This window comes from Mustela nivalis, assembly GCF_964662115.1.
Source record: "Mustela nivalis genome assembly, chromosome: X".
NCBI classification, from domain to species: domain Eukaryota; kingdom Metazoa; phylum Chordata; class Mammalia; order Carnivora; family Mustelidae; genus Mustela; species Mustela nivalis.
In genome coordinates, this window is record NC_139040.1 from 111,916,840 (window position 1) to 111,930,057 (window position 13,218).

The window sequence follows — 13,218 nt, forward strand, 5'->3', positions numbered from 1 at the left end:
ATCTATGTATGTATATCTGTATGTACTGTCTCATCGCATTGGCTAGGACCTAAAATACCATGTTCAATATGACTAATGAGAATAGATATCCTTTTTCCTGTAACTGTGAGGAAAGTATTCTGTTTTTTCATCAGAAAGTACTACACTGCTTGCAGAGGTTTGTCTTCTTAGATACCCTTTATCAGATACAGCAAGTTCCTTTGCTTAGTTCTGAGAGTTTTTGTCATAAATATATATTGGATTTTGTGTGAAATCTTTTTTTTTTTTGCATTTATTGAGACAATTATATTGTTTTGCTTCTTTAGTCTGTTGACATGGTGCATGACATTGATTATTTTAAACCACCAAGGGATGCTTTCTCCAATATTCCTGTTCACAATCTTTCTCTTCAGCACGTGGTAAAATCTCTGGAGAAGAGCCCTCAAGTGTATGCTGTCTCACTTCGTGTTTGTAGCTCTTGGGAGCTCTATAATCTCATGCTACCCAATACTCAGCCTTTAGCAAACTGTTAAATCTTGTAGTTGAAACCTTTTTAACCACTTCTATACTATCCCTCCCTGTCTTCCTCCTGTGCTCTGCTGTAGGAGAGTCAATGGTTGTGCCACAACTAATCTTGAAGTGCCTGTTTTTTCAGACATTTCAGCCTTGTTGGCTATTTTGTAACTTTCACATCTCTGATGGGTTCAAGAAAATGTATGATTTTATGGTTTGCACCACGTTTTACTCATGGTTAGTGTGGACATGGCAAGTTTTCCAGCTCTCTAAATTCTCGGTAGAAGATGGTAGTCATTTTGATTTAAAAAAATTTACTTACCTCTAACAATAAAATGATCCAGGAATGTCCTATCCCCAGAGAATTTAAATATAACTCTTTTTTGAAGAGTAAAATGTAGCAATGGTGTCAGTTTGGGCTCAAGTTCAGCATAGGCAAGGTACATTTTAACATTTGTTCTGTATAGCATTTAGTCCAATGTTAGAACATAGGTCTGGGATAGTATTTGCATTTAAGGAGACTCTCTCTCTATGCTTAAAATTAAGAAGCCAAGGGATAATTATAGCATTTTTGGCGGAGTAAATGAAAAAGCAGATTAAGATATGAAGCTCTTTGTAGTTACATAAATCTAGCCTGCTGATTCTTTTCCTTAACTATGATACTAGCAAATGCCACTCAAAGGAGGATTTCACATTACTTTTTAAGAAATATATAAATGGTAACAACAAATGTGGTTTAGCATTGTTCACATTATGGAATTCTATATGAATGTACATCACATAAATATATTGATTCTTTACTTCAATAATATTTACTGAACATCTAAAATATGAAGAACACTGATGTGACAGTTATGGAAGAAACATTCAGCGAGGCAGTTAGGAGATCTGAGTTTAGCCCTGATGTTATTACTAACTTTTTACATTATGTTGGATGAATCAATTCTCTGGACAAAATGAGTGGGAGTGAACTATATCAAGGGTTACAGTTGTATAGCCATACCACTACATCCCACTCAAATCTATTTCACCTATGATAAACCATGTAATTCATATATGATTATTCAACTTAAGACAAGTTGGATTGCTTTTAAATTTTTATGTTAAAGGGATCAAAGAGCTAACAATAGTAAAAAAAAAAAAAAAAATTAAGATCTGGGAGAGGACAGAGACATTGAGAGGTACACCTAGTATCAAGGCTCCCTGTTGTGCTGGGAGTATATGCCAATCAATTATACAAGACTGATGAATCACTGACCTCTACCTCTGAAACTAATAATACATTATATGTTAATTAATTGAAAAACAAAACAAACAAAAAGTATAACCTGAAAAAAAAAAAGTGACTGAGAGCTGGATATATTCTTTTTGGCAGCCTTGCAAATTCAAATGGACCCAAGTGGGAGTTTGAGGAAGATGATTAGCAGGAATGTAAGAGGAGATGTTTAGAAAACAAAAGTTGTCCTGTTCTGCAGGTAAGTTTCTTAGGCAATGAGGAATCTCTGTTAATAGCTCTCTTCCAGGTAAAGGCAACCATTGAGGGAGAAGCAAAGAGCTTTTCTTAAATCTGCTGGGTTTTGATTGCTTTCAACTCAAAATAATGTTCATGCCAAAGTGGCCTATCTTGGAGTGGCCTGACTTTTGCCCCTGCATATACATATATTTTTATAATTTATAAATGCATGAAATATATGTATTTATTTATACACTTGGTATAAATGTATAAAATATGTAAAGTGACATTGATGACTGATTACCTTTTGAACATGGTGAATTAAGCTGTTGTCTTTCTTCTAGTCTATTTCCTCATTCTTAATCATCTTTTAATTAGATGTTGGAACTTCTAAATCAATCTTCTTCACCTTTCAAATTCTCTTTGAAAAAAAATTTTTTAAAAATTTTGATCTCTGGGGGCGCCTGGGTGGCTCAGCAGGTTAAGCCGCTGCCTTCAGCTCAGGTCATGATCTCAGGGTCCTAGGATGGAGCCCTGCGTCGGGCTCTCTGCTCAGCAGGGAGCCTGCTTCCCTATCTCTCTCTCTCTGCCTGCCTCTCCATCTACTTGTAATTTCTCTCTGTCAAATTAATAAATAAAATCTTTAAAAAAAATTTTTTGATCTCGGTTGCCATTTTGGGAAAGAACCATTAATTGGGTATAATTTTCAGTTCTCTCATCTGTCCTCTATCTATTCCACCATTTAATTTAGTCATCATCTCTGGTTATTTCTTACACTTAATAATGCAGTCTTTTAAAGTAACTTCATTTTTTTGCTCCATGCATGTAATATTAATATTAAGTAAACTTGTTTCAATTTCCTGTGCTTGTAGTTACATTAACAATATTTCTCTGTGTGTAACTTCTATTTCTTGAGTTGCTATTCTGTCATTCACATTATTGGCTTTACTTAAATGTTTGTGACCTTTAAACAGGGCAATTTTATAAAGTGATGATGTGAAAAGCAAGTTAGAATGGGTTAAAGCTTGGATGAAAAGTCAGAAAATGGAAATCTAATGATTACCCTATACTTCTAGAAGAATGTCTTTAAAAAAGAAGTGGGGGGACACAATAGTTGGAGAAGATAAGGTGCCAAAAGAGAGGTTTTGTTTGAATATTGGTGTGTTTTGATTTTTATATTTTATTATTTAGAAGGTTGGAAACCACATTATGCTCCTTCACAATATGACCTAGCCGTGTCCAGTCTAGTGGTGGCCTCTATTTCCCTGCCTCTTGAATCTGGACTCTGCACTAGTATGTGGAATAAGAAACAAAGGGTAACTTGTAATATCAGACATTAAGAATTCTGTAACTATAAACCATACCATTTGGAATGCTTCCTCCTGGGAAAAAATAATCAACAGGTAAGACATACAACTACCAGAAGGCAACTGTGCTGTGAAAAGGCTTAAACACCATGAGGAGAGGAAGGCCATGGAAGAGCATGAAGGTCAGACCTGTGAGTGAAGCAGTATAGACTTCAGCCTAGCCCAGTCAGCACCTGATTGCATCTGAGTTACTAAAGCAGGACAGCCTCTCGGAACTCTGAATTTCTGACCTGTGGTTTCATGAGCAAATAAAATAGCAGTTTAAACTTTTAAGTTTTAGGGTAATTTGATATGTAACAATAGATAACTAAAATAATTAGAGGATATTTATTAGCAGCTACGTCTTTCCTTCTGGGCACAAATATTTTTAATGGGTTAGTATTCTACGGAGAGGTTTTTTGTTTTTTAATTAACTTTAAGACATACAGAACATTCATAAAGATTAAAATAGCAAACACTCCTGTGTTAATTACCCAGTTTAAGAAATGAAAATTACAAAAGGTAATAACAACCCCTGCTACAGCCCTCCTCTTGTGAAAAACCACTATCTTATAATGCTGTTTATTATTCTTAATAATGTCCTGTTTTCTACATATATTTTTTTCCTTAAGCATTACAGATTATTCTTATGCACATTTAATCTTCATACAAATGACATTTTACAAAATTGTCTGTCAGCAAATTGCCAGTTTTTGGTGGGCAATATTAGTTTTTAGAGATCCATCTGTATCTCTGAATCACTTTATTTATTCTGAGTTGTTTCCTATTGTTTGTACTATGGTGTTTGCTATAAATATTCTGGTGCCTTTGCACCCAGGAGTAAAAGTGCTGAGTTGTAGGGTAGGTAGTCTTGCTTTTGTTAGAGATGATCAAATTGACACAGGCAGGCTGGGTATGAAGACTCAGAGGGGGTCACACAGGACCAGACGGGGGTCCTTGGCTTTGGACAGGATACAAATCAAATGAGAACCAGGGAGACATGAAAACAGAGTTGTATTGGATAATGTAAGTGGGGGCACCTGGGTGGCTCAGTGGGTTAAAGCCTCTGCCTTCGGCTCAGGTCATGATCTCAGGGTCCTGGGTTCGAGCCCCGCATCGGGCTCTCTGCTCAGCGGGGAGCCTGCTTCTTCCTCTCTGCCTGCCTGCCTCTCTGACTACTTGTGATTTCTCTGTCTCTGTCAAGTAAATGGATAATGTAAGTGATGGCTAGAGTATAACAGATGGAGTGTGTGGGAGACTCAGAAATGAAAGGAGAATGTGTATCTCTGTCATTCCAAATTAGACGTTTATATTGGAAAGGGGTCCAGGACACATGTTCCTTCAGGAATCCAGGGTAGGGTCTGACCAAAAGTGAGCATGAGGTAAATAGTAAGTGTTATTTCATAAATTGCAAAAGGTAGGGGATATCAATGCTGGTGTCAGACAATGTTTGTTCCAAGCTAATGTCCTTGAACAGTTGGGGATCCAGTTCTTCTTAGATCTTATCAGGTGTTTGAGGCCCTAGGGCGAAACCCAGAGAATGATTAACTTTCTTGCTTCCCCTTTGGAGCAGGAACATAGCTTCTTTGGTTTACTCACATAGAAAATACAGAACGTGAGTCAATGGGGCGTGGTAGGAAAACAGCAGAGATGGAGCCTTTCTAAAAATGGAGTCACTTCAGTTTCCCTATCTCAAAATTGTTTATTAAAAGTAACTTTTTACACAATACTACCTACTTTCTTGAGATTCATTGACCTCAAAACATAGTAATGGAGATGTGCTTCCTTTTACGGTTTTGCCTTGGCAAAGTCAATATGTAGATTGTCTCAGCCTATGATGTGACATGAAATATAAATGTTATTTAATTATTTGTGTAGCTGGGAGAGTAATGGTTCAGAGTGTGGGGTGAAAACCAGAAATGGTGAACATTTCATCTTTTATGGACTTTAAATTCGGCTAAGAGTTCTCTATTTTCTCCTCCTTCTTTTTAAAAAATACATAGACAAAAATCAAAAAGAGAAATTTCAAATCTTATTTACCTCCCATGCCAGCATATTCACCTCCTGGTTATCCTTTTTTAGATTAGAAGATTAATTTTTCTCCCTGCTTGCCTCTTTCTCCTTTGATACAATTCAGTATTCTATGTAACACTGACTTCACTTTTCCTCCGTAACTTTGTCTCTTTCTGCAGGACATAACTCTGAAGAACAAAATTAAACAGAACACAAGAGAGTTTTAAAGTACAGATAAAAAGTTATTTCTCCACACTAATGGTGGAATAGATTTATACATATTGCATTATTGGTAGTTCCCAATCCACCACCAGAAATCAACAGCAAAAGATCTACACACTAGCAGTCTGAATTGTTGCCCGGAGTGCTGTATTTGTAAATATGTAATGGAAAAGGAAAACAATCAAGCTCTAAATTGGGTTTCACATTCCCTTTGATAACACCCTCCTCATACAAGAGGCAGCACCTGAGCCACAGTACTCTACCAAATTAGGTTCCTTCCCAGGGAAACACATATATGTGGAGGGAAGCATTTCTTGGCTCCAAACATTTAACCCTTCTCTTATATTGTTGCAGAGAGAATACTCTCTAAAACTCTGTACAGGGGCACCTGGGGGGCTCAGTTGGTTAAGCAACTGCCTTCGGCTCAGGTCATGATCCTGGAGTCCTGGGATCGAGTCCCACATCGGGTTCCCTGCTCAGCAGGGAGTCTGCTTCTCCCTCTGACCTCTCCCCTGTCATGTTCTCTCTCTCAAATAAATAAAATCTTAAAAAAAAAACAAACTCTGTGACTCTTAATCTCACAAAACAAACTGAGGGTTGCTGGGGGGAGGGGGTTTGGGAGAAGGGGGTGGTATTATGGACATTGGGGAGGGTATGTGTTTTGGTGAGTGCTGTGAAGTGTGTAAACATGGTGATTCACAGACCTGTACCCCTGGGGATAAAAATATATGTTTATAAAAAATAAAAAATTATATTAAAAAAAAAAAGAAAAGAAATACAATTCAAAAAAAAAAAAAAACAAACTCTGTACAAACAGTAATATTTTGTATAACAATCCTAGACATCATTTGAAAAGCCCCTCCTTTGTATCATCTTAAGTTTAAATGAAATTCTTAAAAGTTACAGGGTAAAATTAAAGTTATCAAAGATTTATATTCACAAGAAAGCAGGGTATTAAAGTCTTTGACGATCATTAGTTTGAAACTACTGATAACTCTATACTTGAGGAATGAGAGAAGACACAGTTTGAATCTTTAAATATCTAGTGTATGAATCTGCTTTATGTCATTATATAGCATTGTTTCTGTTTTAATCTTACAGTACTTTACCTCAATTTTCCTCAATTTGTAATTGGAACCCAAACAAAATTATAATTACTAAGACTTTTAAATACTTCTTATATATGCCAGATATTATATTAATTACTTTATACATTTTTAAATTTATTTCCCTCAACTTATGTATCAATAATGTCCCCATTTTACATATAAGAAAACTGAGGCATATGACTTTCAGACATTTAGATGTATTTATAGGAAAATCTATTATTTTTTGTTTATTCAATTCCCTACTTTTAAAACAAACTAAAACTGAGAGGACAGGAATGCCTGGATGGCTCAGTCAGTTAAGCATCTGCCTTTGGCTCAGGTCATGATCCCAGAGTCCTGGGATTGAGTCCTGCATCAGGCTCCCTGCTCAGCGGGGAGTCTGTCTGTCTCCTTCTGCCCCTCCCCCTGCTCATTCCCTCTCCCTCTCTTTCTCCTTTTCAAATAAATAAACAAAATATTTTTAAAAAACTGAGAGTATATACACATAACCTTTAAGAATGATATTTAGAGATTGTGAAGTTAAATTAAACAAAATGTAAAAATAAATAGAAAAGTAAATTAATTGCATAGAAGCTCTCTTAAAAAAAAAAGCCAATGCAACTCCAAAGCCAATATGAAATCAAGAGTAAAAGATAACTAAAATAGCTTCATTCATACTTTAATTCCTCATATGAATTACAGGAAACTATTTATAATGAAAAATAGTCCTTCTATACATTATAGATTTTCAGGCATTGGTAACATCATTGGACCTTGGGTTGTGATCTTGACCCAACACTTCTGTCCTCCTTGGTTTGTAATGGCATTTTTTACTCTATAAATCCATCTCCTGTTAGTTACTCATTGAACAACCAAGTTTATGGTGTGAACAGATGAGACACTTGATTTTAGGAAGGTAGGGGAAGGACAGTAGAGTATCCTCTTATCTCAGAAGGCACTTTGAGATCCGAAAACAAAAGAAGTGACTCTATACAGTTTATGTAGCATTTTATTCAGGGTCACTTATAGCAGGAATAGAGCAGTTGATGATCCAGAGCTGTGCAGCTGTTCTCTACAAAGTCCAGACCTTAGTCCACAGATTTTATAGGGTGAGGGTATGTGTAGAGGGCACTGTGGTGAGGCTCTAACACTTAGCAGACCTCATGGTGCCACCTGTGCACCAGAAGCGGGGAGGGAAACTGTTATCTCTACTATTTATCTAAACAACTTTAGGAATACCACAACAAGTCTTTCCTCATTCTGGTTAGGGCATACAAAAACGTCCAATGGGCCTAGAACATGTAGCCCCAAGGAAGGTCATCATGCAGACATGAACAAGATGGAGGGCCAAAGATGGGGTCAGTATTGTCAGCAGTTTACATTTGGTATTAAGTCCTGTTAAGTTTTTCTCTCAGATTTCTGTTTCTCAGAAATGAATAGAATTTGGAGGAATACAATTGTATGTATTTTTTTTTTCTTTTATACTTGTTAATATTTAACAAATACTAGAGGGAAATAGGGAAAAATTTCCTATAATACCTAAGTAAATAATTCCATAATTAGTTTACATTTTAAAAGAGGTGATTCCACATAATTTGGTATTAGTGACTGAAATAAAGTTTTAGAATATGTAATGGCAGAAGCATACATTTAGAAATATCATTTTGCCTTGAGCTATTTATTTTGTCTTTTGATAAATTGTTGTGATGCATACCTAGAATATAAAATCAGTTATTTAATTTGTACCTCTAGAAATAATCAAGGAATAGTTGTATGCTTTGTATTTAAATATATATTTTGTCCTTTATAAAATAACCCATTTATTATTTTTTATTAGCTTCCCCTCTGTATAGAATTTAAAAGGCATATATATTTAAAATTTTTTTTCCATTTTATTTTATTTTATTTCTTTTCAGTGTTCCAAAATTCATTGTTTATGCACCACACCCAGTGCTCCATGAAATACGTGCCCTCCATAATGCCCACCACCAGGCTCACCCAACCCCCCATTTCCCCTCTCCTCCAAAACCCTCAGTTTGTTTCTCAGAGTCCACAGTCTCTCATGGTTAGTCTCCCCCTCTGATTTCCCCCATCTTATGTCTCCTCTCCATCTCCCCATGTCCTCCATGTTATTTGTTATGCTCCACAAATAAGTGAAACCATATGATAATTGACTCTCTCTGCTTGACTGATTTCACTCAGCATGATCTCTTCCAGTCCCGTCCATGTTGCTACAAAAGTTGGGTATTCATCCTTTCTGATGGAGGCATAATACTCTATAGTGTATATGGACCACATCTTCCTTATCCATTCATCTGTTGAAGGGCATCTTGGTTCTTTCCATAGTTTGGCAACTGTGGCCATTGCTGCTATGAACATTGGGGTACATACATACATACATTGGGGCCCTTCTTTTCACTACATCTGTATCTTTTGGGTAAATATGCAGTAGTGCCATTGCAGGGTCATAGGGTAGCTCTATTTTTAATTTCTTAAGGAATCTCCACACTGTTTTCCAAAGTGGCTGCACCAACTTGCATTCCCACCAACAGTGTAAGAGGGTTCCCTAAGAGGCATGTATTTTTAAAGGCATTTTTAAAAAATATTATGATTTAATGAGATGAAAGCAGCAATGGCAATGAGAAATACAACTGAATTATATATTGTTGTGCATGTTAGCTTTTTTAAAAAAGATTTTATTTATTTATTAGACAGAGTAAGAGAGAGTAAACAAGCAGGGGGAGCAGAAGAGGGAAAGGAAGAAGCAGATTCTTCACTGAGCAGGAGGCCTTAGGCAGGGCTTGATCCCATGACCCTGGGATCATGACTTGAGCCAAAGGCAGAGATGCTTAACCGACTGAGCCACCTAGGTGCCCCCAAAGGAGCCAGGTCTCATTTTTGTCTCTTATTGACAGTAGACTGTGCTATAACAAACAACCCCCAGATCTTAGTGGCTTAACAAAATGGAGGTGCATCTCTTCTTGTGTCATTACAGATAGTTTGACTATTTGGTGGGATGCTTTGCAAAGAAGCATTCAGAATGAGATGTTCCTATAACTCAGTGGATCCACCACTTTTAAGGCCTCAGAGATCTCATCTGAGCATTCTGCTGCTAGCCTAGAGACAATGGAAAGATAAAAGGCATGGGGTCAGAAGTGGGCCTAGTAGTCTGGACTGGAAGTGCCATTTATAAATTCTGCCCATATCCTGTAGGCCAGAACTTCATTATGTGACCCAAACTTAATTGCAGGGAATTGTGGAAAAAGAGAACTTAAATATTATTGAACAACTTGCCAAACTCTACCATATATATTTTTTCCAACCCAGCTTAATGCCTGACAGATACTTGTCAGTGATAAATGTTTATTGAAATTTCAGTTTGCATTAAAAGGAACTTGATCTTCACGTGCCTGGGTGGCTCAGTTGGTTGACTCTTGATTTTGGCTCAGGTCATGATTTCAAGGTCATAGGATCAAGGTCATGGGATTGAACCCCGAGTCTGGCACCCTGCCTGGTGGGGAGTCTGCTTGAGATTCTCTCCCTCTCCTTCTCCCTGCTTGTGCTTTCTCTATAAAATAAATAAATCTTTTTAAGAAAGAGAGAATTTGATCTCATTCTTTTTTATGGCTGAATTATATTCTATATATTAGTATCCCAAGACTTGTTTGTTGGTGTGGACACTCACCCAGTGGGAACTGGTACCAGAACCTATTTAATTTTTCTTTGATAGATTAAGAAAACATTAACAAGGAAAAGGGATTTGAAGCAGTTTGAATAATGGCAGTGTATTCTAAATGTAGATACAAAAGCAAACTCAGTGGCATTGACTTTAAATAAACTGCGTTTTCTGAGGTAGGCCAAATGATTTTACACAATCCTGGCTACCTGCTGAGTTGTTAATATCAGATATTCTGTCAGTCATGGAGGTGTGAGTCAAAAATATTGGTTAAAAGTAATGCACCAAGGGCTCCTGGCTAGCTTAGTTGATGGAGCATGAGACTTGATATTGGGATTGTGAGTTTGAGCTCCACATTGAGCATAGAGATTACTTAAATTTTTTTTTAATTAAAAAAAAAAAAAGTCGTGCACTAGTATTTTAAAATGGAAGATCAGTGTTCTGAATGTTCATCACTAATAATCTTTTGTCTATGTGTAAAAGAAGGTATCTTTAATGTAGTTTGCCTCCACTGCTAGGACACACTATGTATCATTAGTCAGATACTGAGAGTTAATGTGCACTAATACTGAGGTAGAAGACTGGTCTTCTAATGAGGGGTTGTGGGATTGTTATGTCTTCTTAGAGAATTGTCCTCTTTATTATTATGTGATACCCCTTTTTATTCCATATAATTTTCCTTGCTCTGAAGTCTGCTGTATTTGAATATAACATAGCTACTCCAGTTATCTTTTTTTTTTCAAAGATATTATTTATTTATTTGACACACAGAGAACACAAGTAGGCAGAGAAGCAGGCAGAGAGAGAGAGGGGGAAGCAGGCTCCCTGCTGAGCGGAGAGCCCAATGCAGGGCTCAACCCCAGGACCCTGAGATCATGACCTGAGCCAAAGGCAGAGGCTTTAACCCACTGAGCCACCCAGGCGCCCCTCCAGCTGTCTTTTGATTAGTGTCAGCATGCTGTATATTCCTCCATCCCTTTGCTTTTAATCTATTTGTGTCTTTACAATTAGTTTTCTTGTGAACAACATATACTTGAGTCGTGTATTTTTATCCACTCAGACAGTTGGTGTCATTTAATTAGTGTATTTAGGACCATTCATATTTTAAACTAATTATGAATATACTTGGATTAATATTGGCCACATTTTAACTGCTTTGTATTTGTTGCCTCTTTTCTTTTTAGGGAGGAGGGGACGCCTTTTGTTTGTTTTTTTGCTTTCTTCTCTTTTTCTGCCTTCTTTGGCTTTAACTGAACATTTTATATGATTTAGATTTTTCTCTTTAGCATTTTCTTTTAATTTAGTGTTTGGCCTGGAGTTGGCAATAGATATTTATGAATTCTATACTTATAACTACTAATCCTTTTTCAAATACTATAGTACTTCATTGATAGTGTGGGTACTATTTATTGTAGTATTATATAACTATCATAACAAAATATTCCCATTTCCTGTCTAATCTTTATAAAACTGCTATCCTTCATTCCATTTATCTGTAACATATAGTCATTGAATACATTGTTACCATTATTTATTTTGAGTAAACTGTTATCTGTTAGATCAATTAAGAATAGGAAAAGCAAAAAAAAAAATTTCTTTATTTCCATTTAATCTCTCTCTAGTGCTCTTCCCTTCATCATGTAGTTGTAAGTGTCTAACCTATACAATTTTCTTTCCCTCTGATAAATTTTGTCAAACATTTCTTACAAGGCAGGTCTACTGGCAACAAATTATCTCTCAATTTATGTTTTTGTGTAAAAGCCTTTATTTTTTTCTTCACTCTTTTTCACAATTGTGGAAAAATATAAAGAATGTAAAATTGGCCATTTTAACCATTTTAGATATATAATTTGGTAACATTAATTACAGTACTCATCTATTTCAAAAATTTTTTCATTACCCAAACAGAAACTTTGTTCCTTTCTCTCTCTCCTCCTTTGAATATTCCCATTCCAAAGTATGTTACACCTTTTTGTAACTGTCTCACAGTTCTTGGATATCTCTTCTTTCTTTCTTTCTTTCTTTTTTTTTTTTTTTTCTCTCTTTGCTTTTCAGTTTTGGAAGATTTTATTGACTTATCCTCAAGCTCATTGTTTCTTTCTTTACCTGTGCCCAGTTGCATTTCTAGTATTTCCTTTTGATTCTTTCTTAAAGTTTCCATCTCTCTGTTTACATTATGCATCTGATCTTGCATGTCGTCCAATTTTTTCATTAGAGCCCTTAGTATATTTATCTTAGTTATTTTAAATTCCTCGTCTGATGATTCCAATGTCTCTGCTATATCTGAGTCTGGTTCTGATGTTTGGTTTGTTTCTTCAGACTGTGTTTTTTGCCTTTTGCCATGCTTAGTACCTTTTATGGCATGTTATGTAAATGGAATGGGGGAAAATAGATCTTTGGTGTGAGGTTTTAGGTTTATTTGACTACATGTTAGGCTATATTTACTGTTCGCTATAGTGTTGGTATCAGAGGCAAAAATGTCTTCTGGTGTTCTTGTTTTTGTCACTCTCGTTGGATTTAGGGGTTTCCCTAGAGACTCCTTAAACAGAATCTGAGCATTGGAATTCTTTTTAGCTGCAATGCCCTCTTATTATTCAGGAACCTGTTGATGTGGTACTTGGTAGGGAGCAGAGGAGAAGTGTTCTATATTCCTATGATTAGGTCTCAGTATTTTAGTGAGTCTGTGGCACTGGACTGTGACCTTCTCATGTGCTTCTCAGAATTTTTATACAACACAAGATACCTGGAATGGGCTGGATTTGGATTTTTTCCCTTCCCTCACATGGAAGGCTCAGGGTGCCTGGAGTTGGGTATTTCTCTTCACCCATCTCACTTAGGCTCTGCTAAAATCCACACTGGTTAGACTCTGGTAAAGTAATTTCCCTTGAGGGCAGACTTGTTAAGGAAAAAGACCCTCTAGGTTTATTT